We start from the raw sequence: 26,182 nt of genomic DNA, 5'->3' as shown, positions 1-26,182 counted from the left end.
TGCTGAAATTTGAATAATTCAAGAACAAGGTGAAGTTACTTTTATTCAGTATGCCTTTTGCAGAAATACGACAATGGTGGCGTATAAAGGAATTTTGAATCACTGGTAGTGGATAGTAATCTAATGTAAATCCCCAGGCAGGTTAAGTTAATTTATTCTCGGCATGGTGCCCAGAGTAGGATGGGGGGAAGGGATGAATCAGCTCCGATGTTTTGCAAGATCCTGCCTTCTAGTTCAATATTGTCTTGTTTTCTTTGCCTGAATTTATTCCTGACAGGTGGTGACAGAATGTTTTCATTAAAGAAAGGCAGATACCTTCCTAGAATCACAGAAATCGTATAAAGTCTGCTGTGGCAAACTAGTATTCAGACTTACAAGTGGCCGCATTGTTTTCACCAGTTCTTTAAAGCTTTGAAACTCCTCATTGCTGCCTAAAATCTCTTTTTTTCTGGGCCCCGTTACCCAGCAGCACAGGGACGAGAGCACACAGGCTGTATCTCTTGCTGCCCACCCCTGCCCAGAGGGAGAGCGGCTGCCTGCGGGAGGCCTGGCTGGCCGCAGCGGCGCTGAGCCCTTTCCCTCTGCGGCCCTTGCGCTGACCTGCTGGTGGGCTCGGGGCAGTACCAGCGCTCCTCCCGACCTCCTTTAGCGCTAATTGATGCTGAATTACAGATCAGCTGTGGCATTCTTTTGCTAGAGCTTCTGAGGATAGGGTACAGATTTAAAACTACTGTCAAGAGAGGGTAAGCTGGTGTCGTGACACGTTGGGCATAGGAAGCACTCCTGTAGAAATGCTGCTGGAAGAACAACACGTTATCAGCACTTGCAAAGGGTGCTTGTGCCTCCTTTGTACACGGCTGGTGGAGCCAGGGTAGATCCTGATGCTCAGGGATCAAACAGGTGAAGTTTGAATCTCAACCATCCAGATGAAGACAAGTCCTCGAGAGCTGGTTGCTCGAGTTTCTGGGAGCCTGCGCCACCTGCTCTGGTTTCCCAGTTGTGGTTCCCCAGTGAATTTGAATGAGAACATGGGTCCCTGTCAAACTGCAGCACCACAGGGACAGAGGAGAAATGACCACCTGCACTGTAGCAGGGTGGGCAGGCAACCAGATGGCTACTATTTCCAGCTTCAGGGCCAGGGACTGTGTGCCGACTGGGTCTCCATGTGCCGGGTGGGACAGGGGAGAGAAAGAGGAGCTGCCTGATGAACCAAGCGCTGCCATTGTGAGTCTCAGCAAAGCTAAGCACACTGGCGGCGGCTTTTAATTGCTGGTTCTGGTGTGCTGAACTGCCACCCCCAGACTGGCCTGCCTGTAACAAGTGCCCAGGTGTTCAGTCTGGGTTCACTGTTCTCTATGGTAACTAAATTTAGGCAGAAGATAATTTAGAAATGAAAGACGCAAATCACTAAATCAGAGGGAAGCATGGCAGTGAATCAAATGAGGAAAAGTAATACTTTCCCCAAGCTAAATAACAATCAGTTCGTTTGTTCCTTGCTTCTGGAGCCCGTTTTGATTTCATAAGCACATTTTCTTCCCTGGCACTGCTGCTGTAGGGATTTTGAAAGTACATGTGTGTTCTCAAATTTTTGCTGTGCCTGAGATGGCCATTGTTAACTTTACTCATCTGAGTGGTTCAGTCCCTTGGGCCTATGCAGTGATCAGCTTTGGTTGTCCCACGGGGCGGATTTTGGCAAACAGCTTTAAGAGATTCTAATATGGGGTGGCAGAAAGGGAGAGATACTCACCACAAAGATAAGTGTGCATTAAATACCAATTGCCTTGATGCATCTTAATGCTTGTAGGAATTCTTGTCTTCGCAGTGCTTATAAGCATTAACGAATCCTCATGACACCACTATGAAGCGATGTAGGTATCCCTGTGGCACATGAGAGGGCAAGAGAGAAAATTTTCTCGTGCAAGGCTCGTCAAAGAAGCCAAGGGGAAACCCAGTAGTTTTAAATGACTGTATTATCCAAGACAACTAGAATCTGTCTTTCTAAGACACTGCATTGTAAAAGCATACAGTTGTGTAGGCACATGCATCAGTACTCTCCTGACTAAAGAAATGTTCCTAAACTAGTGCTTGGGAAACCAGTGCAGCTTTGAAATAGCTGAATGATTCTGCAGGGAAAAGCTGTCAGGTTTTTATATTCGTTACTGAGCTTACTAAGGTTTTTCATCCTAACAGAGTTTAAGATTAGAGTTTGTTTCGCAATTTCAGACTTTTCTCAAGCGATTTCTCCTTCCCCACATCTCAGTTTGAAGAAGGATGGAGGAGAGGGTAAGGGACAGCGTATCCAGAATATGTGAGGAGTGGTGCTTGGGTCCCAGGCAGGAGATGGGAGGAGAGAGCAGCTGAAGGAAGTGGTTTGGGGCTGAGGATGCCTGACAGGGCTGAAGTCATGAAATTCTGGCTGAGAGGAGGCATTGCTGGGACCTTCAGGGGCTCTTCTGCTAGTTCTGCTGGCGCGTCCTCGGCTGGCCTCTGAAGGTCCTGGGCTTTGTCTGTTCCTACTGCCTGTTGTTGTCATCCTTTTGTAGCCAAAGCCTTTTCAGCGTAGTCCCACCCTTGCTGCATCCACCTCCTCCCATCTGTATTTGTTCTCTGCTCCTAGCAGCTCCTTGGCAACCTGCCACACAAGACATCATCTGCAGCCTCGCTTAGAGAATTACTGTACTCTGACCTCCTCTGTATTGCAGACTACTTCTGCTTCATAGGGCTTAATCCTGCAAAGAGCTAAACTTGACTTAAGCTGGGCCCCCTGAGCTGAGACTGCCTTCCCACAAGTGGATTTATGGTGGAAGTACATTAACCACTATAGAGTAGAAATCAGTATGATGAATTAAATTTTTCAAGTGAAGTCTGTAAACTAATTCTAGCTGTATAAAATCACTTTTCTGGGGAAGGATCTTCTTTCACAAATAAAAAGCTAAGGTAAAAATGAACACTTGTTTCAGTATTTGTAATTTTGAAGCACTGTATTGTATTTTTTTTACAGGTAGCACTAATGTTTTCTGATCAGTGGTCACTAAATATCATTCATGATTTTTTTTTATATATATATATAGCATAAATCTAGAGTAATATCTTGTAAGACAAGTACTTGGCTATAGAGAACTGGGACACAGATGATTATGTTTCTGGTCCAATTAAGTTTCTGCATACTGAAATATCCACAAAACAACCCTTCTGAGGCATTTTAAATGGCGTAAAGCTCACTAGCTGTGTCCCTGCTGATTCTAATGCCCATTGCACCCCGTGTGCTCTGAGCATGACAGCCTGACACCGTGACTTGGTCACAGCAAGGCTGACCGGGCTCATTTGCTCACAGTAACGTCATTTCAGAAGCTGTGAAAGCCATCTTTTTTCTGTACCGTGGGTTGCTCCATGATAACATCTTTATTTTCTGTCCTCCTATGAAGGAGGTGCTCCCGCAAATGCTGCCTCCCACCTTTGATGGCACTGCTCTTCTCTTGGGGTCCATCCACCAGTGCTGCTGCCTTTCAGACTACCTTGTCCTGCCCCAGCAGGCTCTGCAGCTCTGGCTTGCCTTAGCCCTGGTCCCCGTCTCCTGCTACGTGTCCTTTCTGTAGCTCTTCCCAGTTCCCTCATGGCTACTCCATTGTCCCCTTCTGTGTCTCTCAGTGCAGTCCTGTCTTTTCTGCAGTCACCGGGCTGAGGAGGGTACCAGACATTTTCCTCCCCCTCTCCTTTCTCTAAATCCCACCTCTTTCCCGAAAGCCCCCTCAGAGTGAGCACCTTTGCACAGGGTTGCCCTGTGACTAGGACTTGGTTTACAGGTCTCTCTCAGCTACCTTACACTGTTAGGCTGCTTTTCAGATAATGATGTATGAAAGAGCGACACGATTTACTCAAAAGAGCTGGATTAGATTCACGTATCAGCTGTAAACCTGTCTTCCTGAAAACAGAGCAGAAGCTGATGTCCCAATTTTCGCCAATGACATATTTTAAGAATTTTTCTGTTAGCTGATGGGACATCTTGCTACCTGGGAACCAGGCTCCTGTGATGCTCTGGCAGTTGTGAACCTCCCTACGCTCCCCATGGGCTCTTCCCAAGAAGACGGGCTGATCGATTACTAAAGTGTTTGGTTCTCCCCTAGACTTTGATTGTGTGTCTTGTGGGTTTTGTTTCCCCTTTTAAGAAGGCCAGGCAGATACTCGTCATGGTTATTAGTGAGTCTGATGCCTCGGTACTGTTGTGTACTTCTGCCTTTGAGGTAAACACATGGGAATTAATTCACACTGAGGAGTGTGAATAGTCCGTCACCGGTATATAGGAACGGGGGTATGTGAACTCATAGGCTGAGCTCGCTCTGTGTAAGTATCCTGCATTGCTGCAACAGACTGAGAATTAGTATCGGCACGTCACATTTTTTGTAGTACTAGTTTAAACTAATTGAGCGGTGTATGATTTGCCTTCTGGACTCTCACTCCTACTGAAAACAACTGATGATCAGTGCAAGTGTAAGTTAGACATGAGTAAAACGCTGTGCAGCTAAACAGCTTGAATAACGTAACAAATGGTTCCATTTCGCATGCTTGTTCGCAGCGCAGAAAATGAATCTGCTTCCAAAGCTGGAGCCCTGCCACTTGATTTGTGAGTTTCGAGCAGTTTCAGACCTAAAGCCCAGTTTACCTTATAGTTAGCATAATCAGGCTCTCCAGTCATCAGCATATAAACTGCACAGATTATGTTCGGGAATTACATTGTGAAAATACAGATGGGTCTGTTTAATGAGGTACAAAACCTGTTTTGCATGAAATGTATAAACCTCAATTATCCATACGCCACAAGGGACAAAGGATAATTTTGATAATCAAGCTTTCAGAAAATGGCAGGAATATTCAATATGATAATCATTAAGAATCATGACCTCATCTGGGATAACACAAGGCTTGGATAATTGAAGTTCTTCTGTATTGGATTCTAAGAGTGTAATAGTATTTAATGTTTGGGCTGCAGTTTGGTAACTGCTATTAGTATCCAACTCAAAAAGATCTGTAAGAGCCAAGTAGGTCCACGTGCTTCTCACTGCCACTGATAGTCTTCAGTTAGCTATTACTGGGGACAGAAAAGGAGAATTTGATAGCCTGCTTCTCAAAGAAAGCCAATGTGTCATTTTTACACAGCCTAGTGTATTTGCTGACTCAAAGAAAAAAAGTAGCGGGCTTAATTTTCTCTGAAAGTTGTATTTTAAAGGGAAATCCTTTCCTTTTTGTTAAGGTTTGGAGCTCAGAATGTTTTGGAATATTTTTCTTGCTCATTTAGAGTAAATCCCACTTCATTTGAATTAATTACTGCTCCTATGGTGATATTTGAAATAAAGACAATCTTGGATGCTCAGAAGAGGGGGAAAAAAAGACTAAAACTCATCACATGAGTCTTACTGATAGAATCTTATTAACTCTGCATGCTGATGTTCACAAGTTCCTCCATCTCCTGCCTCCCACTATCGCTGCCTTTTGGTTTTTAAATGCATGAAGGGTTTTTCAGAGAACTCCAGTAGCAGTAAGCATCACATTACCTTACCAGAGTGGTAGGGATCAACTCAAAATCATCTGAGTCGCTACACACTGAAGAGATCTCTGTTTACATTCTTGGTATGAATTAGCATATTCTCCTGTTTCAAATACCAGTAAGTTTACAGTAATTGAGGACATCCTCATGTTTATATGGGTGGACTGTTTTGGTGGCTCTCCAGCTGTTTTACTTGACTGTTTTGCATTCTGCCAGACTGTGTGTGAGTCCTGAAGTCAGTCTGTAGCTGACACTCCTTTGTTATTCCACCACCCAGTGCGCTTGGAAAGGGCTTTGTTGCCTGCCCATTGTCCCACTGGCTTTTTGAGCACTTTAAGCCATTGGCTAAAAGGATGCAAGTGCAAGGTCACTACTGGAATGTAGTGCTAGATCAGAAGTACCTGTAGGAAAAATAAAATGCCTAAGGCTAGGCTCAAGTAGTTCTGCTGTCTGCCCCTAACTTGTTCTTCTGCACAGCATGTGGTAGCTGGAGGTGGGCAAGCCATACTTTGTTGTGGAGACTGCAAAAATAGCAGTGGTTCAGGACCTTGCATGTTCATAGTAAAGGGCTGCCTGAAAGCTGAGGAGTTCTTTGCAGTGCAGGAGACCAGCTGGATACAGAAGATGAAGGGGGACCTGAACTCATGGCCTTGTGTTTTCTGATCAGTTGGACTCCTACATGAGAGCCATGCAGAAGGTTCAGTTGGTAAGCATTTATCTTCTGACCCATTTCTTTTCCCTGTGCTATGAATAACTGGCACCGTACACCAACACACAACCAGCATCTCATTCTCTGTGTGCGCACAGGATATTTCCCCGAGATGAGCTGTTCGGTAGGGTCCTTATCTTTGCATTTGAGATTTGTTAAGAATCAGTCTTGCACTATTCTCTCTCAGATTGTCATCATCTCCTTCCTTCTTATACCAGGCTTTAGGTCACTTTTGCCATTCATTTAAAATGGTGCCTGCTCTACTGTGTTGTTTTACGACAGCAAATCAATTGTCACGGGGAATCTCTGTAGGTCATTTTGCCATAGCCACCATTCATTCCCTGTGACTGTGCTTGCAAAGCCTGCTTTCCCGCACTCTCTGCCACTCTTATCCCACACATTAGATGTGAAACGGAAAACGACTTCTTAGAAGTGTCTTTGTTGGCTGTTCATGTAGCACAGAAAAAGAGCAGAATCTTTATGCTATTACATGCCAGTGGACAGTCAGTTGTACAAAGTGGGGGTGTGTTACACACACAAACAGACATTTGAAGTCATTTGAGGTGCAGTGCTTGAACAAAAATATCTGAGACATTTTGTTTTTCAGGACAAAACTTAGCAATTTAAGAGTAAATATATGTGGAAGTACATATGCCAATGATGTTAACCCTCACTGCATCATTGAGATTTCTGTAGGATGAGTTTATTCACGTGATTTCAGTGGGAGCTCTTTTTATGCTTGCGGAGTATAGAAAGTGTCAAGGGAAATATTCGGAGGTAATGTTTCAAAGCAGTGCCACCTTATGGTTCATTTCAGAATGGGAACGTGTGGCCTCCCACCCATGCAGAACATCGTGCGACACATCTGGCTGGATGATCTGACTTTCTTAGACGGTCACCTTCTATGCTTCTGATGACAGGGGTCAGTGATGGCCTATACATATCGCTATCAGGCCTAATTGCGGAGAAATGAATGAAATTATTAGCCTGCTTCTCAAAGAAGAGCTGTTCCCTCTGTACAATGAACCGTCCCATTGCTCACCTGGGCAAAAAATCCTGCCCCGAGTCCTTCCCTCCCAGACTGCTTGCAGAGGTGCACCTGCAATTAATATCTGGGTCTCCCATTTCTGCTGAGATGCGTTCCAACCCAATGTCACAATCTATAATCTTGAAAGCTACAGCCCATATTCATCATATCTGCTCCTGCAGTCCTGTCGTTCACACCACGGTAAATAATCGCTGAGTGGCCAAGAGCAGGAGGAAAGACTTTGAAGTTCTGCAGCACTGTTGCTCACCTAGATCCCCGATCCCTAAGCAACGTGGGTTTCAGGGGCCTGCATGTGACCCTGCACCCAAGGAAGATAATCTTAGAAAAATCTTTGCAGAAGCAACTGGTCTTCCCGGTCTGTTCCTGCTCTTGTTCCAGTTTCTGGCAGGCTTAGCTGCGGCCTGGATGCCAAAAAGCTTGTCAGAGCTGCTCAGTTGTGTGGCTGCACTGAATTGCCTGAGAAGTCAATTACATATTGACGTATGCTCATGTGTTAATTACAGCTACTGGTGTAGCTTGGAGACCTCTTTTGCCTGCAGTATCCATTACAGTTTGCAAATAATTTTAGTTAGCCAGCGAGAGAAGGGTCACTGAATTACAGGAGAAAAATCCTGGGGATACTTTAATTAAATTCTAGGTTTAATAGTAGCAGTTTCTTCCAACAACCACAATGTGTAAGTCCCAGAAGTGGGATTACGGAAGATGGGATTCCTCACTACCCTGCTGAATGCAGAGGAAATCCATTTCTCAGGGAAATTGCTATCTGGAATGAGAAGTGGCACAGGGATGGATGTGGTGGGAGCAGCTGGGACTAATGTTCAGCCGTTACTGCCCCGCTGCTCGGTGCAGTTTATACAACCATCACCACTGCCATCCTCAGTGTTGACCCGCCACTGGTTGCAATGGGGGTGAAACAAAGTAGGAGCCATTAGCTGGCCTTCGACTCTGTCTGTGGGACTAGTTTGTTCCTATACAGCCCTTTCTTCGTCCTTTTAGTCACACAGACACTACACAGCAGCTTTACTGAGCGTTGTGCAGAGGTGGCCATCCTGGCACAGCTGCTGCATTGCCTCAGATTCCAGCAACAGGCCCATTTATTGTGGAAGACAGTAAAGCTTAATAATGAAAATCTCACAATTAATATTAGCTTAAATGTAGCTGCTGGTATGAATTCGGCTTGTTCACAAAGCTGTGCCCTGTGACTACAGAGAATACTGTGGAAACTCAGTTTCCTATGCTTTTGAGCTATGGTCACAGACTTTTAAATTATACTATTCTTTGCTGTTCTCACCGTATATCCTATAAAATTCCCATGCTTTTGCGTAGAGCCTTTCTTCTGCTAAATATTTTGACAGCCACATGCAGGCTGCCTCATTTGACTGATTTGGCCAACAGAATCAAACCCTTGGCCTTCCCTCACTCTCGAGTTACAAAATACACAGAGAGCTCATCCTATTTGAGATCTCCAGTATCTGTCTGATTGGTCTGAAATCAACATTAAAGGCTTACGACAGATGCATAAACCAACCGATCCTGGAAATCTGATTGCCATAGGGAACCAGACTAACTAAACCAAGTCAAAAGCATTGAAATTACAACCAATGTAAGATGAAAAAAAATGAAAATGATGGAAGTATGGAGATATAAGAAAGCAGTCCAGAAAAGAAAGTCATGCTTCTCTAGCTGCCTTGTAAGAGCTTCCGAAACCCTTCACATCACTGCCTTCCGTGATTTAAGGAATATTGCAAACTTTACTTCTGAATGTCTTAACTCACAGACTTGGGTCAGGTTCTTCTTGGGAACAAACTGTTAAAGCTTTGCTGATGGCAGTTTCAATGCCAACACCATGCTGAACACCAGCCGAGGGTGAGCGCATTTTGGAACAACTTTGCCATGTACCTTGAACTGTGTATTTCCAGTATCGCTTCGAAAGAACTGTGCTGCTCTGCCTCAGGGCATCCATAGCAACTTTAATATGTGGTACTGTTTTTGCAGGCCTATGATTTAATCTTTTGCTTGACGTTATATCTGTATAGTCGATATTTCCCCTTCATTGTAATCAAGCTTCTTTAATAAACAGTGACGGTATGTGTTATAAAAAACACGTATCCTAAATGAGAGAGCTCACTGGCAGGAACTTACCATGTTTCTCTGTGCCCTTGATATAATATTTGAACAGCATCGTCTGTTCATGGAGTGTATTCTCAGTCAGATGCATGATGGATTTACTGGTGTCACACAAACTGTTGGATATCAAAATGATATGTATCTGGGGAATTAAGTAAATGTGGTGTTTGAGCAGTTTCTGGTAAGTAATTTCAGTCCAGATTCAGGTGAGTTGTAGGCACATACAGTAGGTAATACAAAAATTCTGAAATATCTGAACATGCCTGTGACCATGCATAGCTGGCTGTGACAACCTGCTACACCAACTGCAAGGGCTGGATGTTGGAGCTCCCCACACACCAGGCTTCTCTTGACATAAATGGGAACCTTACTCACCCAAATAGGACCCTGTGACTCACGGGTGTGTAGTTGTGGTTGTGTTCAGCAGCATGTATTTGCATTTACGGACTCTGCATTATTAAATGAATGGACTGGATTTCCTCCTCCCTTCCGTATAAGAAAAGGGTCTAATTTTTAGGAAGAAAGCTGATTTTGAAAAAAGGAGTATACTCTCATTAAAAGTGTTATATTAATGGAGTAATTGTTATAGCTTTGTTTTGAAGTCTCACTTGACTTGTTAGCATTTTAACCGTGTAAATTTATTGTGTTATATGTATTTTTGAGACAGCAGTTACTGGTTTGACTTTTTTTGTTTTTTATAAACACATTTTATGGAGACAGAAGGTTATTTCTATAAAGTATTTCTTACCTTTAACATTACGTCGGGGAATTTGAGAGACAAAGAAATAAGCTTTTCAAAGATTCTGCCAGGTTCTTTAATGCCAGGTTTTCCTATATGAAAGAAAACATTTCGAAAGTATTCAGGATTATATGAGTAGAGAAGGTGGCTTTTGGTTTGCTTCTGAAGATGCAGTTTCTGAGGCTGTACGACCTCCCAACTTCATAATTGTAGTGAGACTTGGATTGTTAGCAAGGCATCACTGGTGAGTGCTCTTCCACGGAGTCTTCTGGTAGTTTTCTTTTATCTTTCCTCCCTCTCCCTACTTTTCTTACCTCAGAAAGAGTAGGCTTTTGTCACTGTTGTTTGTTTTAATGTTCCCTGGTGTCTAACTATGGTTTCAGGTATGAAGCTGGGCCAAGAAGAACCTAATGAGGTTCAACAAGAGCGAGTGCAGGGTCCTGCACCTGGGGAGGAAGAATGCTAGGCACCAGTATAGGTTAGGGGTGGAACTGCTGGGAAGCAGTTCTGAAGAGAAGGATCTGCGGGTCCTGGTAGATACTAAATTATCCATGGCCCAGCAATGTGCCCTTGTGGCCAGTGGAATCCTGGGCTGCATAGGGAAGAGTGTGGCCAGTAGGTCAAGGGAGGTCATTCTCCCCCTCTACTGTGCACTGGTGAGGCCACAACTGGAATACTGTGTCCAGTTCTGGGCTCGTCAGTTCAAGAGAGACAGGGAACTGCTGGAGAGACTCCAGCGTAGGGCAACTAAGATGATCGAGGGATTGGAGCATCTCCCTTATGAGGAAAGGCTAAGAGAGTTGGGACTCTAGGCTGGAGAAGAGAAGGCTGAAGGGAGACCTTATTATTGCATACAAGTATCTAAAGGGTGGGTTGAAGGAGGATGGAGCCAGGCTCTTTTCAGTGGTTCCCAGTGACAGGACAAGTGGCAGTGGGCACAAGTTGGAACATAGGAAGTTCCATTCAAATACACGGAAACACTTCTTTACGGTGAGGGTGACAGAGCACTGGAACAGGCTGCCCAGGGAGGTTGTGGAGTCCCCTTCCCTGGAGAATTTCAAGACCCGCCTGGATGCAGTCCTGAGTAATGTGCTCTGGGCAATCCTGCTTTAGCAGGGGAGTTGGGCTAGATGATCTCTAGAGGTCCCTTCCAACTCTGAAAACTCTTGTGATTCCGTGAATCTGTGAAGTGGTGACATGCTAGTATTCCAACTCTCTCATTGGTATTCATGGCCAGATTTAAAGATGTGCAGATCTTCACTTGCCTCCAACAGTGTCCACAGGTTTATGGCATCTCTGATTGTCAGCCTTGAAAGTTTGCTTACACTTGCATACAAGATCTCACTGCTGTGTGTAGAGCTGAATGTTGTTTTATTTCTCTACAGCTTTGTGCAAGATGAGCAGACTGAAAACTGTGCCATGTCTTGCTAGTGTTTTTTACATCTTTGTATTGTAATTTGTGACACCTCAACTGTGATCAAATTCTAGCCTAATTGCACCACCAGCAAATACTCATGCCTTATTTTTATGCTGTTTACTTTGAAGGCATTTGAAGCCTTTGTATTGTTCTCACATTTTTAAGAGAGAATTGTTTTCTGGAAAATTATATCTGTATCATAAAAGGAATCAGGCTGGTTTTGTCACCATTTTTACCTCGAAGATGCACAAATATACAAGAATTTGTGCAAAGTGATTAAGCATGCAACACAAAGAATGTGAGGGCATGTTGTTTCAGAGTTACACCTCAATGTATCCCCTGGAAAATTATTATGGATGCTACAAGCTGGATGGAAAAAGTAGTGCTGCTGAAGGGCATGGGGTAATTAATGTTATGTAGGACTTCATGCTTGCGTGGATCCTGCTGCAGGATCAATGTGTGATGTCAGCGTGAATCTGGGTGAGGACCTCAGCCTGCAAAGTGGAAGTGGCAGGCTTAGGGTCTGAAATGCAATATAAAGCTTTGTCTTCCAGTTTGTTTTTCTGAGCTCTGCAGTAAATGCTACTGCTTGAATGCTCTCCACTTGGTTTCCTCTTTCTTAGAGCCCCTGCCGTGCGCAGCAGGAGTGCATTAGGACAGAGAGCTTTGGGTAGTTGAGCTTTCAGCCTCCTGCTCTGTTGCATCCTTCCAATACAGCCCTGCAAAAGAAAAAGAATTATTTATGAGAGATGTCATACTAGGAGCTAGGCTTCCTGCAAGAGACAGCTTAACCCCATCTCCTTGCAGAAACTGAGCCTGTCTTGTCCTGTATCCTAAATTCCTTGAACACAAAATGACTTCAAGCTGCCATAAGCTCTGCATCTGCCAATGCGATTGGTCCCATTTGTTCTTGTGCACTCAGTTTTCTGAGGTTTAGGTTTTGTACAGATGTTACACTCCGTATCCAAAACTTACAGAAAGCCGTGAGATACCCAGTGACTTCATGGGGCTCGGGGGCCACTCCTACATCCTGACTTCACTGATGCCTTTCAAAGGACCAAATGATTAGATGGAGTTTTGAAACAGGTAAATCAGCAGGATCTCCATACAAGGTCCAACATACAAATCCTTCTGCTTCGCCTGTTCTGAAAGTTATTGCCTTCCCTCAGATTAAGGGATGTGATTTTATATCAAAACTAGCCTGTGATATGAGACCGTAATACAACTTTCTACTTTCTATAGATATATATACATAATGTGTAGACATATAGTTGCAGTAAGACCTTGCCTACCCAAAGAGGCAAGTCAAATGGAGTAATTTTTTCTGCCATCTCTAATGGGGTTTTGGATTAATCCCTTACAAAGGACAGCGGCTCGTGGTGTTCTTTTGGGCAGGATCCTCGTGGACCTTCAGGAAACAGGGTCACTGCATCCACTTTTCTGTGAACACTGTGGTTGGCAGACACGTAGGTCTGTGTAAGGTTTAACATCCTTAGAGGGAAAAATAAAGTTGAGACCTGCCTGTAGGCTGCCAGAAGAAACTACTGCCTTCAGCTGGCCAAGGCAGTGTTTTCTAAGACTATGTGGGGTTTGAAACGGAGCTGGAATATTGGGAAACTTGTGAAGGGGGGCAGTTGTGTCTCTATCAGCTACAGTCAGTTCAGGCAGGTGCTGCATTTTGACTTCCAGAAAAATTCACTCACTCAGGCTCTTGCCATGCGTCTAGCTCACCTGGGCTCACCATGGGCCTGTTTTCTGGGACGGATAGTAATATTCAAAGAGATGTGAATACAGTTTTTAATTTAAAAATGCCATGAACTTGTAAATTTGTGCTTTTTTTAATTTTGTAAAAATAACGAAATCATATTTATTTGACACAACAGTAAGGATGCACAGACCGAGAAACCCATGTGCTGTGTTTGTAAAGGGAGACTAGATAGTAACTTCATTCACTGCAACCATCTCCTTTTCTGAAGAGCTAGAGCACGAGAGAGCCGTAACTGTATAGCTTTGGCTTTGAAATTGGTAAGATGGCAAATATTTGTTTTATTCTAGCTGGTTACTTATCTGGTAGCACAGAATAAAACAGGGGTTCTTATGGGGAAATGCAGTGCCTTTCTCTGGATTTAGCAGTGTGATTTTATTGTATTCTTAGGACAATTTTAGCTCTGGTCTGTTCAGATCCGTATCGAGACCTCTAAGGCTGTGTGTCTAAGAAATTCAGGTCCATCTCCTTACCAGCAGCAAGAGGCGGTGAAGTTTGAGCCCAGTTCTGTTTTTTACAGTGTTTGGCGAAAGTTTGGGCCCTGGTTTTGTCTGATACCTGGATCTCACTTCACTGAAGACCGTACCTAGGATCTGCCATGGCTGAGCCTGCATCGCTCAGCCAACCATGGAAAAAGCTGAAGCTGTTGTGGGTGGTTGTGCTGATGCCCACCATCCCTGGGAGCACAGTGCCGTGCACCCACCATGCATGCCGCCAGAGCCTGCCGCGCCGCTCGTCCCATCAGCATGGGGCTCCCCTGCCAAAGTGCACGTGCTGAATTTGTTTCCAATGGGCTCTGCCACTGCCATGCCCTGTCACCCCCATGGGTGGGAGGGAGGCGCTCAGGGGAACGCCGGCTGCCCAGGGCAGCGAGAGGATGCTGGTGTGAACAGCCTTCGGGAGGTATGTGTTAAACCTTAGGTTGTATGTAGTCTCACCAGCCACAAACCTGCTTCATCCAAAGAAACATGTTGCCCAGGTCTCGTCTTCAGACCCTGAAGAGGAGCCAGTGCTCTGGAGTCATCACAGCCTGCGATCTGCAGAGCAGCCTGGCAAGGAAGGCACAGCACTTGCAGTGGGTCTTTTCTGAACATTACTGCTCTGTGACTTCCAGAGGGGTCATTGCGGTGTTCTGTGCATCATTTGCTCCCACTTCTCTGCAAAAGAGAATGCCATTTAATGAACTCTGTAGTGTATTTTGACACCCTTAAACGTAAAACAATCTACAGAAATGGAAGAAGATCCGTTTACACTTAGCTAAAATAGAAAGCCTAGCTAGTCCTTTGAGTTTCACTTTGATGATGCAAAATTGCAGGACCAGAAGTACGATAGAATAAATCTCCCAAGATCACCCAGTTCAAAGATTTGTCTTATTTTGAACAGTATATGTCTTGTGAGAGATTTGTTGATTAGTGTTGTTTCTGAACCAGTCTCTTCAAGTTTTGCATCTAATCTCACCGTAAGAGCATAAGGTTAAATTATTCTTTACACCTGCTCTTGCAGTTCAAAAGAGGTTGCTTCACAGTTGCTGTTTGATCTGATTTCAAGTTCTGCCACAATGCAAACACCGTTGCGTTTTTTTTCTACGTCTGCTGAGGAGACATGAGAGTTTTTTCAGCTACTGATGCTTCAGTTGAACAAAATAACAACAAAACCTTCAGGTGCAGCATGCCTTTCTGGAAAAATGTTCAAAGTCTACTAAGTTATCAAGTAAATCAGCACCTAGCAACAGATTGCTCAGGGTACGTATGGATGTGATGTGATTCAGTAATAAACAACTCGGCGATACATACGTTGCCAAATATTTTTTTCTGGTGGCACAGGACAGCAGTGCCAGCTCAGGATCTGAGCCTTATGATTTTTGTTTGTTTGTTTGTTTGAGTCACAGGTAGGCAGTGATTTTCGTTTCAACCTGTTATACTCTACAGCTAGCGAGGTTTCTGCTCGATCTGGGAAGAGGAGGATCCTGCCGAATCGAGCTCCTGTTGTGTGGTGGCATCGGCAAGTCACAAGTGGAATTGGCTGGTGCAATGGTGCATTGCCCAGTCGGGTGCTACTGGTTAACCACAAGCTGGTTCAAAGGGGAGAGTTTGATCCATCTCCTTGTTTACCACTGATAAGCAACAGTTTAAGATCTTGAGAAGGTGAAGAGCTAGAAAAGGGCTAGAAAAGTGTGGAAGATTCCTCCCTTCACCTCCATTTTCCATTTTGGCTGATGGATCTCACTATGGGCAGCAGCAGTGGCCGGTCTATCCAGGGGGCAGCGTTTGCTGGGTTTGGTTCAGGAGGTGGATCCGACAGCTGGGGGGGCCACAAGCTGAACTGAGCCTTACCCCAAACTTCTTCCATGACTCCCAAGGCACTCATGAGGTTTCACAGTGCCTCTTCCTCCACAGCAGGAGAAGGAACACCCTCCATCCTTGGAGGAGGGCTGGGAGGCTGCGCTCATTAGTCTTGGGAAAACCCTATGAAATGCAAGTCAAAATACCATTTCTTGTTTTACAGATTATAATAATTTGTAGCAAATACTTCCTTTTGAAGAAGATGGCAGTTTATTTAAAGATGTGGTTTGTAGTCATATTCTTAGCGTGGTTTTAAAAGGACTCGCTTGTTCCTGTTGCAATATTTCTAAGAGTGATTTGGGAAATGAGAAAGAGGAAACTCTGAAAGTGGCTGTATAAAAATTGCCATCAAAGGCACAAAACAAACTGAAGGCCAGACAGGCCATGCTATTCTTTGCTAGCATCTTGTGCTCCGTGAAACTTAGGAGTTGCTGCAACTATGGCAAGTAAAATTGAACTATCAGTGTGATATTTGTGTGTCTTTAACATGATGTTTCTTTCTCAAATGGTGGCTGAGTAGCTGAAGTATTTTATTCCTCTGCACTATATGAATTAAATAGCACTTTTACAATAGTAAAGGGATTAGCTTCCATTTGTGTGTTTATTTTGGGTCTGTTTATTAAGTTTGTTGTATCAAATGATCTAGAAGTAAAGGCTCATACCCCTGAAGATACAGCACAGTATTCAACACAAAAAATTAGGATGAAAATGAAGTTGCAGTATGTACCTCAGTATGTTTTTTATCCTAGATGAAATATTTGCTTTTACAAGTGCAGGAACTAGTTTTACAAGATATGCAACATTATCAGTCCAGGCCACAAGGCCAAATACAAACATAAGGTTGGGGGAAAGAGAAGGAAAGGGGGACTGTGTGGTGGACTGGCGTCCTTCCTCCTAAGACCAGGAGCCCACATCGGCTCCAGCAGTATTGCTGAAGGTTGGTGCTGCCTGAGGTTATCTGGTGCCACTTTACCTTGGTTTAATTCCTGGGGGGGGGAGCAGACACACGAGACTGTGGCATGTGAAGTCTCTCAGAGTTCTTCAGGATCAGTGTCCAGGGCTGGATTTTTTGACAATCATCCCTGGGTTTCTGAAGAGCCTTTGGTTGACATCCTTAAGCAGAGGCCATCTGAGAAAATCAAGATGTGCAACGTCCGTGAGTTAAGTATGTTAGCTGCATCATTTTGTTTTCATCTCTTCCCATTGTGTTAGTGGTTTCGTTTCCTTTTGGTGAGCACGTTGCTCAAAGCTACTGTTTCTGTCATGCAAGGGACATCTGAATCAATTAAAACTCATTTTAAATGAGCATCCAGAATGGCATTTCATCTTCAAAGGTGAAGCTTAGTGAGGTTTTGAATGCTTGTTTTGGTCTCCCCTCAGTGCTTTAAATGTAGGTCTGAGAGTTTTGAGTTTGTCCTCTCGTCCTTCCTGCAGAAGTCAAGGAAATAAGGTTTCCTTTAGAAAAATGTCATATCGAAATGTTCCCAGTTGCTACGGTCTTGTGTTGTTACCACTATGTGTGTGCACATGTGAGAGTTCATAAATAGCTTTTGCTGTACTGTATAGCTCAGTACAGCTGAACACAGTGTAGTAGAAACTCCGTAACAGGAGAGGGGAAGGAAAGAGCATTGCCTTATCTGGTGTGCAACACATGCAGGCACGACCTTAGCTATGTTTCTCTTGTAGTTTACATATCTCCTGAGAGTTGAGAGCCACAAATTTTTGGTCTTCAATTCTAATTAAGATGAAGGAAAGAAAGGATGGGATGAACGCCGCCATCATCTCTCACAGTGATAGACTATATATATGGCATAAAGTAACATTTGCTTCTTGCTGACAGCCAGAAAATAAAAAGATAGTGAGAAAGGTCTGAACAGATTGTACTGTCTACTTAAACAAATTCTCAAGGTTCTGTGTTTTAAATGAATTAAGCTAAAAAATTAAGTTCACCTGCAGCCTTTTCTTTTCCTAAGTCTTTTTCAGATGCATTACTTTTAAACTGTACTGTTCTGGATTCCAGAAAATAGAGCTTTCAAATCATTAGCACTAAGCTGCATTTCCTGAGGTTCGTACTGTCTTGTCTTTTCTTCCATTTTCTTATAAAAGATCTGAAATCCTCCCCTGAGGCACTGAAAGGAGGTTGTTTGATTTCAATTTGATTTTCTTTAACTAATTAACTTACCCTCTTGCTTTGGCTGTCTCATGTTAATTGGTCCCGGATTCTTGGTATAAGCTCTACAAGCACCTCAGGAAATAATAATAAGACCCCAACCTGTCACTTGGAGAGGACCACTGTGAAAGACTGACCGTGATACAGAGCAGTGCCAGTTAAGGGAACATTTCTGTATCAGTGGAGATAAAGCTATGTGACTGTATACTTTTCAACCACCTTCATCCTGGGTTAAGTAGGTAGAAATACAGCTCTTAAAAATGGCTGCTTTAAGCTGAACCCACTAAACTTGTGTGTGTGTGTGTGCAAGCTCCAAGAAGTCCTGAGGATGTCCTGAACAGGCAGATATGTCAACAGGCCACAGTTCACCCTAAGAACCGTATTTCTCATTCCTTTGTATCCTGGCGGTTTCTTTTCACATCTGTGTGAAGTGAGCAACAGTGTTTCATATTGAAGTTATGCAGAGCAACACACAGTCCACGAAGTCTCCAGTCCTGCAACCTTGGACCTTTAGCTTCTAAAATGTTTGCACTTCTTTTCCAGTGTGTGCATTCAGACTTTATTTTTTTTTTTTTTTAATATTACCAATGTGATGAAATGCAGGGCTGTGGGCTGGATTCTGATCCTGTTTATAGTCTTTCTTCCAGTGTAACTTGGATGAATTTGCTGGAGCTGGTCTTGAGTTACATGGAAGGTTAGTTTGCAGATCCTTGCTTTTTTTTGTATGAAATGACTGTTGTTGCTAACACATTCATGATTATGATGTCATTTTTCCCATCCAGACTTTAATCACCAACACAGTTTCCAGGCTGGTTTAAGATACAGTCCCTGGTGAGGGATGGTAAAGAGGAAGCTGAGTTTGCTCTGCTGCAGGGAGACTGCCATCCCATCCCACCCCACCCCACCCCATCCCTGCTACCACCGCTGAGCTCAGGCAGTAAACACTGTTGGTTAGAAGGCCCAGGATGTCCCAGGCAGGAGGAATCTGAAGCAAAAGCTGTAAGGCCACTGATCTGTCTCCTCTGTTTTTGTTTAAACTGCCGGTGCTACCTGTTAGGACAAGGGTAAGCTTGTTTTCTCATCCTTTCACTCTCTAATCCTTTATTCCAGAATGGGACAAGACCCTGCTTAGACCCTGGTGACACTTAATATGTAGGTGTGAGCAAAAATACCTCACTTACGGTGAAATGTGCTGCCAGCTACACACTTTGAGGAGTCCTTTGAGAGTCCTCAGGCTGACTTAAACCTACTGACAGTCTAGATGCGTTATCCTGCTTGTTATGGAATATTGTTCCTGCTCTTAGACAAGCATATATTGCTCTAGACAAACCCGAACCCATCAAATTGTATGTGTTTTTGTAGTACATTCGTAGCTTCAAGGCTGACAGGAGGAAAGTTTTTTTTCCCAGCGCATCCGAATAGAAGTGGCGTGTCCTGCAGGACTCCCAGGCTGCACTGTTAAATAGCCAGCACCCTCATCACCCTCATCACCCTCAATCTCCACTGCAACAGCAAACGCAGCAACGCTTGACTGGATGCCAGATAATCTTGCTGTGAAGTGAAGTGGAAGGAGTAAAGGCTGCTCACTGTCATCTCTCTAAACTACAACAAGGTGGCAGCGTACCTCAGGACATCGGCATCTGCATCTGGGTGCCCATTAGCTACCCCTTCTCTGGGACACCACTGGGTATACATATATATCCTGCATCCACTGCTGTAACAGCACCCCAAGACACACACGAGTCATGAGATGTTATTGATTACCTATCTCTGGCAGAATAATGGCCATACCAGGTTACACTGTAGGTCTTCCATGACAATCAGTATTAGATACTAAAACACAGATGTAGGCATCCAGCTGTGTGAGTGTGTATATACAGATGTAGCTATAGCTATGTATGGAAGGGATCGTTGGTACACTAGCCCACTTTTGGTAATCACTGTTGTTAGGGGAGGCGTCCTGAGCCAAAGCTTATGTCCAGGCTGACATTCTTACTAGCTACTGATGGTCACAGCCTCCATGAGGTTTCCACATTTTAGCCCATTTATACTTCTGTCCTTCAGAACATCACTGCCAATAACTACCACAGTTAAATTGTGCCATGCAACAGGGGTGGCTCTTTTTTTTTTTTTTTTAACTCTGATTGAAATTGCTTGGCTGTATGTAGCCCCAGAGATGTAGCTCTTGAGAAGACTGGGAAAAATACTAATTTGGAAACAAGATGGCAAGGGGAAAAAAAGACAGACATGATTTTAAGAAGTGTAAAATATAGGAAGTGTAAAATCCCTATCAGCTTGTAGAGATGATACTAATTTCTCATTCATTTGGAATAGCTTTTGCATTGTGGTTTGCCAGCTAATATATGAGTGTTTTGCTTTTTATTGCATAGACAGGGTCCTGATTTACAGCTGTGTGGGAAAGTAGCAAGATTCTTGTCTGAGGTAGTTTTGCATTCAAACTTCTTCTCAGAGTCAACCCACCTGCTTTCCACTGGAATTACATTCTTGTATTACTTTCCAGCCTGATTTTGTGGTGGGAATGAATTAGGCTATTATTTTGCAGTCAAAACAAGAACATCTTTCTTCTGTTATTTTGCGTCTGAGGGTTTGTTTTTTTTTTTTCCCAGGACAGCACATGGACAGACACAAACTTTCTGAAAGTACTTTTGAAATGAAAAAAACTTAAACCTGTGACTAGTCACACACCCTTTTCTGATATTTGTAGAGATCTTTCCCCTTTACAAGCGGTCCTGTGGCTTCAGAGGAAATGACTGCAGAATTGGATTCAGGCTTGAATTCATTGGAGGTTCATCACAGGATTATTAACAGCTGCCTCTGTTCGTTGTAAATCCTGTCACAGAACTTCAGGATTTGGTCATAGAGATGAAAATTTCCTCTGCTGTAACCACCTGAGGGAGACAGCCCTGGCTTGGAGAAAGGTGAAAGTGGAACAACAGGATGGGTGTATGTTTACCTGATTTTTTTTAGCAGTTTGTTCTAAAGGAGTGCAAAGCAGAACTAAAGTTGTTCTCACTCCTCTGGGAAGATCAGATGGCAAAAACGCTGCCTAATCTTTTCTGAGGGAGGTGTTTGGTCAGGGAATATCAGTTCACTAGGAACTATTTCTCTTAAATTCTGATTTCAGGTTGGAACAAATTTCTATCTGGCCCACAGATGAGAAAAAAAAAAACCAACTTGGCTGTAGTAGATGATAAGAATATGCAGTCCTTGGCTAAAATGACTATCTGGGATCTGGTTGAGAAGATGGAGAAATCAATCAGTACGTGACAAGTCCTGGGACATGTGTTTGGTAGTTCCATAATGTATTTCAGTGCTTTAAACTGCTTGCATAACAGCAGGAAATAAAATCCAGCTCTGAGGTTTAAAGTGTTTATTCTGTGAAAATCCTCCGAGTTCAATCTTTTTCAGATATTTATGGTCCAATGAGAATTAAACCTTAGCAGAAGGCTTATGAAGCGTGAACATACGCGTAAGCAAATGCACACACTTGGATACGCGCATCTGCACATTTTGCATTAAACTCCTGATTTGCTACTTGGAGAAAAAAAATAATTGGCTCAGAATTACACAACTGAATTTAGTTACTTGAAGTAATTAGGGCAGTGTGTGTGGCTTGTGAAGGAGCCATGTGGGTGACTTTTTGTATGAAATCATAACTTCTTCTAAACTTCTAACTCCTTAAAAGATGAAGCGTATAAACTGGCTCCCTTGTTTCAGTGGTCTCCTGGGACTACAGACTGAATGGCTTTGTTGAATTGGAGCTGCAACTGCTCCACAGTATGATAATGGTTCAAAAAGGACTCCCCAAATGGTGTTTCGAGTCATATCAGCTACTTTGGAGATCACATACAGCAGTGAAAGAGGGGGCATGTTTTGCTGTGGTGTCCTCTGTGGAATGGGATGTGAGGGGGCTAATAACATATAGTTCTATTTTCAGTAGTGTTTGTGTACTTTTTGCACAGAGAGAAAATAATTTAATCCTTTGTGGCAATCTCTCCTTTTGGAAATGCATAGGCATAGCATGATGCATGTGTTACATCTACCTTCTTTCCTTATCCACTTGTTGGGGGGTGTGTGGTGTTAATCCATAATGGCATCTGGGGAAAGAATCACAGTTTTAAAAGGTTTTCTTTTACCATTTTTTATTAGCAGTTTTCAGCTTTTTTTGTGGCATACTGCTTAAAAGATGCTGTGTGTAGAGTACATGGAGCGGTAGCAGAAGATGAACTGGCCTGGAAGAAAAAAAAGCAGACTTGGGAGACCTAGAGATACTAACACCAGTTTGAGCTAAATTACTATCACATATTTTGTAGTAGACAAAAATTGTACTGGAGTAATTTGCTGGCATTCAAACATATATCTGAGAACACCTGCTATTATAATTCTGGCTTTATGCTCCAAGTGAATAGAATCCAATAAATGTTACATTTTGCTCTCATTCTCTGTATATAGACTTCAGTTTCAATTTACATAAACCATACGCTGTGGAGTATTTTTCTGCTTCCTCTGTTCACTGCTCTGTATATTTTCTTGTAGAAGGTAATACTTTGAAAAGATTTGCTGTCTTTCTGAGGCATACTAAATGGGGAGATGTATTCCCCAGATTTATTCTCCCAGTGTTAATTGTCTTACTTTGTAAATAAATCCAGCAAGCCTAAGCCAGAATATTACATTTTATGTTAAAGATGATGATAGTGAAGTGACTTGGCAAACATCTAGAGCTTGTTCATTCTGTGCTTGGTGGTACTTGTACTGCCACTGTGTTCTAGATTATGTCTTTGGTCAACAAATCAAAATATCATAAAAGTTTGTTTAGCCCATGTTGTGCTTCTGAATGCTTTGATCTAGCAATGTATGTAGCGCTTGGCAGGCTGGGAGCCCGAAGTTAGATAATTTCTTCATTTATGGTACAGATGGATAAAATGATTTGAAAGTTGGCTCTGTTGCATTTTCCCCCCATTGTTGCTACTTCTGATTGTTTATGAACTGCGCTTTCCTATGGATTCTACTAATCCTTGGTAATACAAGTATTATTAACAGGTTTAATAACAACCAAGTGAGAGATTAATTTTATTTTTAATTTCTACATTCACATCATAATTTTGCAATTGTAATATGGAGTAGTAAAATACTGCTTTATTAGCTACAGCTTTGTTAGCTATGTAAAAAAGAGAACTCTTGAGCATCATGGGTTTTAAAAGTAGGCATAATTAAATCATTGCTAACCAAGAAAACAAATTAAAAGTTCTTTCACTAAAATACTTAATTTGCAGTGTTAATTTGCAAAACCCGGGGGATGATGTGGATTGATCCTGTGATGGGTGCTTAATTTGATGCTTCTGGTGCATGCAGCACTCTAATCCTAATGACTTTCAAACGACGGAAGAAATGAGTTGTGTTCATCTGCCATTGCCTGAGAATCTCGCTTGCATGTATCAAATGCTGCAATCAGTTGAGAGGACTGATGGAAAATGACAGCATATAATCTCATTCCAGTGAATCTGTGTGCTCCCAGCAGGTTATTTCTGGGTTTCTCTCGATACCTGTAGATTTTTTCCGTTTTGTAGTCTATCAAACAGTCCTTCCCAAACCTAAATCACCTGTGCAGGCACAGACTGGGATTCATTTCTTGCTGTTGGAGAGTTGCAGGATGTCTCCCACAGATGGAGAAAAGATCCAAAAGGGAGGGAGACACTTTGCTCACATAGCTGCTACATGTGCTGCAGGAATGGCCACGCTTTGATTAATGGGGAGAAGAGCTGGGGAGAAAAGGGGCAAAAAGCCTTGTGGTCTCCCCCCTCTCTTATATCCTCTGGAACAAATATTCAACCTGTAGCTATGAAAACATGACGTGGTTGTGCATTATCCTGCATAACACTGTGAGAAAGAGACTTGTTTATAAAAATTACCAATGTTACCTTTTTAATTTCATGATTCATCCGTCATTTGTCTTTATAATGATCTTCCAAATAGAAAATCAGTAATGAATTCATTTAATGTAGTTGACCAGAAGTGTAATGATGACAACTATGTATTAAATATGCTGTTTCATGATGAAGGTTGAAACCCTTTTTCTTTGCCCCCGTGGCAAACCGAAGGGAGAGATGACCTGTGTTTGTCCTCCAGCCTGAGCATGGGTCAGTAAGGTCTGGGCGATGGGGATGCTTTTGTAAGCACAGCCTTTCCTCAAGGCTAAAGTGGTTTTGCTTGTCCTTATCAGCCAGCAGTATCCGAAGCAAACAAAAAAGGGCTTGTAAGCCAGCACATATCTTGTATGACATGTATTTGTCCAGAAGTTGCCGTGGCCTCTGGGTTACCTTTGCTTATGTAAGGGAGGGGATGGCAGAGCGGGAGGAGGAAGGCTGCTCCCAGCCCCACAGCACAGCGGGGGGCAGAGCTGGTTCTGTCTGCCTCCGGTGCCGGCCAGGGGAGCTCAGGCACCCACATGAAGGGGTGGGGTGGCTGGTGGCTGTGGCTAGGCTTCAGGGAGGCAAGTGGCCAAAGGTCTCTCTCAGGCTGGTGGTGGAGCTTTTCCATGCCACGTCCCTGCCTTCGATCTCAGAGTACAGCCAGATGTGCTGCTGGGCTCTGACGGGAGAGCAGGCACACCCTGCTGGGGAGATTTTGTCCATGGCAAAAGAACTTCATGTTTTACAGAAAACAGTAAATAAAAAAAATTTCCGAGGCCTTGCAGGGTGGCCTTAGTTTCCTACAGGCATTGGCATTGATACGATGATGGTTTATGCTGTCTGGTCAGAGATAAACTTGTGTTCTCTAGACATTTCCATAACATTCCCTTAGCCTGAGGAGCTGAGATTCCTGAACCAACACTCTCACTTGTCTCCTCTTTAGGTATCGTGTTTCCCAAGCGTTTAGCGAGCTGAAAACATGGGTATCTGCAGCATCGCACAGTAGGAAAATATCAAGGCTATTTGATGAATCCCTTAAGTTTTAGACGTGCTAGCGAAGTACAACAAACAAGCATGGGCCCCTGTGAATTCCCATGCTGCTTCTAAGACATCGGTTGCTTTTGATTTTTCTATGCTTGGTTGACATTAATTAACACAGAAAGAAACATGCTTTTATATTTCTTTTGGAGCTCTTTATGGTGTTAGCCCATGAGCGCATTTGGACTCTCTAGGACTGTCAGATGCAGGGAGTGCTTCAATTAGCTGCAACTTTCTCCTGCTGCTGGCTTTTTTGCTTTGTCTCTGTAAGTTTGCCACTTTTGCTTCTCCTTTTCTATTTTATCTGATTTTTTTTTTTTCCTCCCTGTCACTTTACAGTAGAAGCTGTAATGTTATGGAACCACTGCTGTGCCTCCCTGTCCTTTCTGTGTCAATCAAGTCATCTGGGACAGAGAGAACACCGTGAAGGTCACAGCCCCACCTTTGCTCTGGCTGTACATTGAAATAAAGGGTGTAGGCAAGAAGGAAATGAGCTGTGCTTTTAGTGGGGTGATCTGAGCCCTGCCTTGGGCTTTAGTTCTAGTTCTGATGCTGGCTGTCCCATTTATAACTTGCAGATGCATTTCCCTATGAGAACGGTGCTATATATCGTTATGGTTGTTAAACGAACTGGGATTTCTGTAGAATAAAATTTCCCATGCTGCAATATGGAAAAATGTCATCTGACTGGTCTGTGGTACGGGATGAGTAATGGGAACAGGAGTCGTGTGGAAGGTGTAATATGGTCAGGGATCCTGAGCAGTAGCAGAGAACAGAAGTAGAGAAATCCTGGACTAAACGCAACAACCCCAGTTACTGTTCTCATTACACTTAATTATCTGTGTTCTTCGTTGTCCACCCCATGGTAGTCCCTGATTTCCGAGAAGCGTGGTGCCAGGCTAGGTGCAGCACTCTTGCTGAAGCATTAACGTCTACGGGTGAAACAAATGTTTTTAGATTCCAAGGTGAAGCTTGGTTTAGGGTCATTGTTTGTCTGTGTGTTTTTGCAACAGCGTGACGTGGACGTACATTTGTGACCCTATCTAATCTCCACATCTACCCATTCTCTGTGTTGCATTTGTGCAGCTCATAACTACTACTTCTTTGTTCGTACTGTATTACCATCTTATTTTAAGTCCGTTCCAACCTATTTCTCAAATCCTTTTACCCTCTAATTCTGTCCTCCCATGTGCTCACAGCCCCTTCTATGTGCTGTCTGTACTGTGTACGGACAAATGCGTGTGCTCTACTTCACTGTCTCAGTGGAGACCTAAGCGCACATCACACAGTACGGCCTTCCTCTTTGGCAGCGAACCACTGAGAAGCACTTTCTAGTTTTGTATTGTGAAGAGCAT

This window comes from Vanellus vanellus (genome assembly GCF_965231255.1).
Source record: "Vanellus vanellus genome assembly, chromosome: 1".
Taxonomy (NCBI): Eukaryota; Metazoa; Chordata; class Aves; order Charadriiformes; family Charadriidae; genus Vanellus; species Vanellus vanellus.
This window is presented reverse-complemented; position numbering follows the sequence as displayed.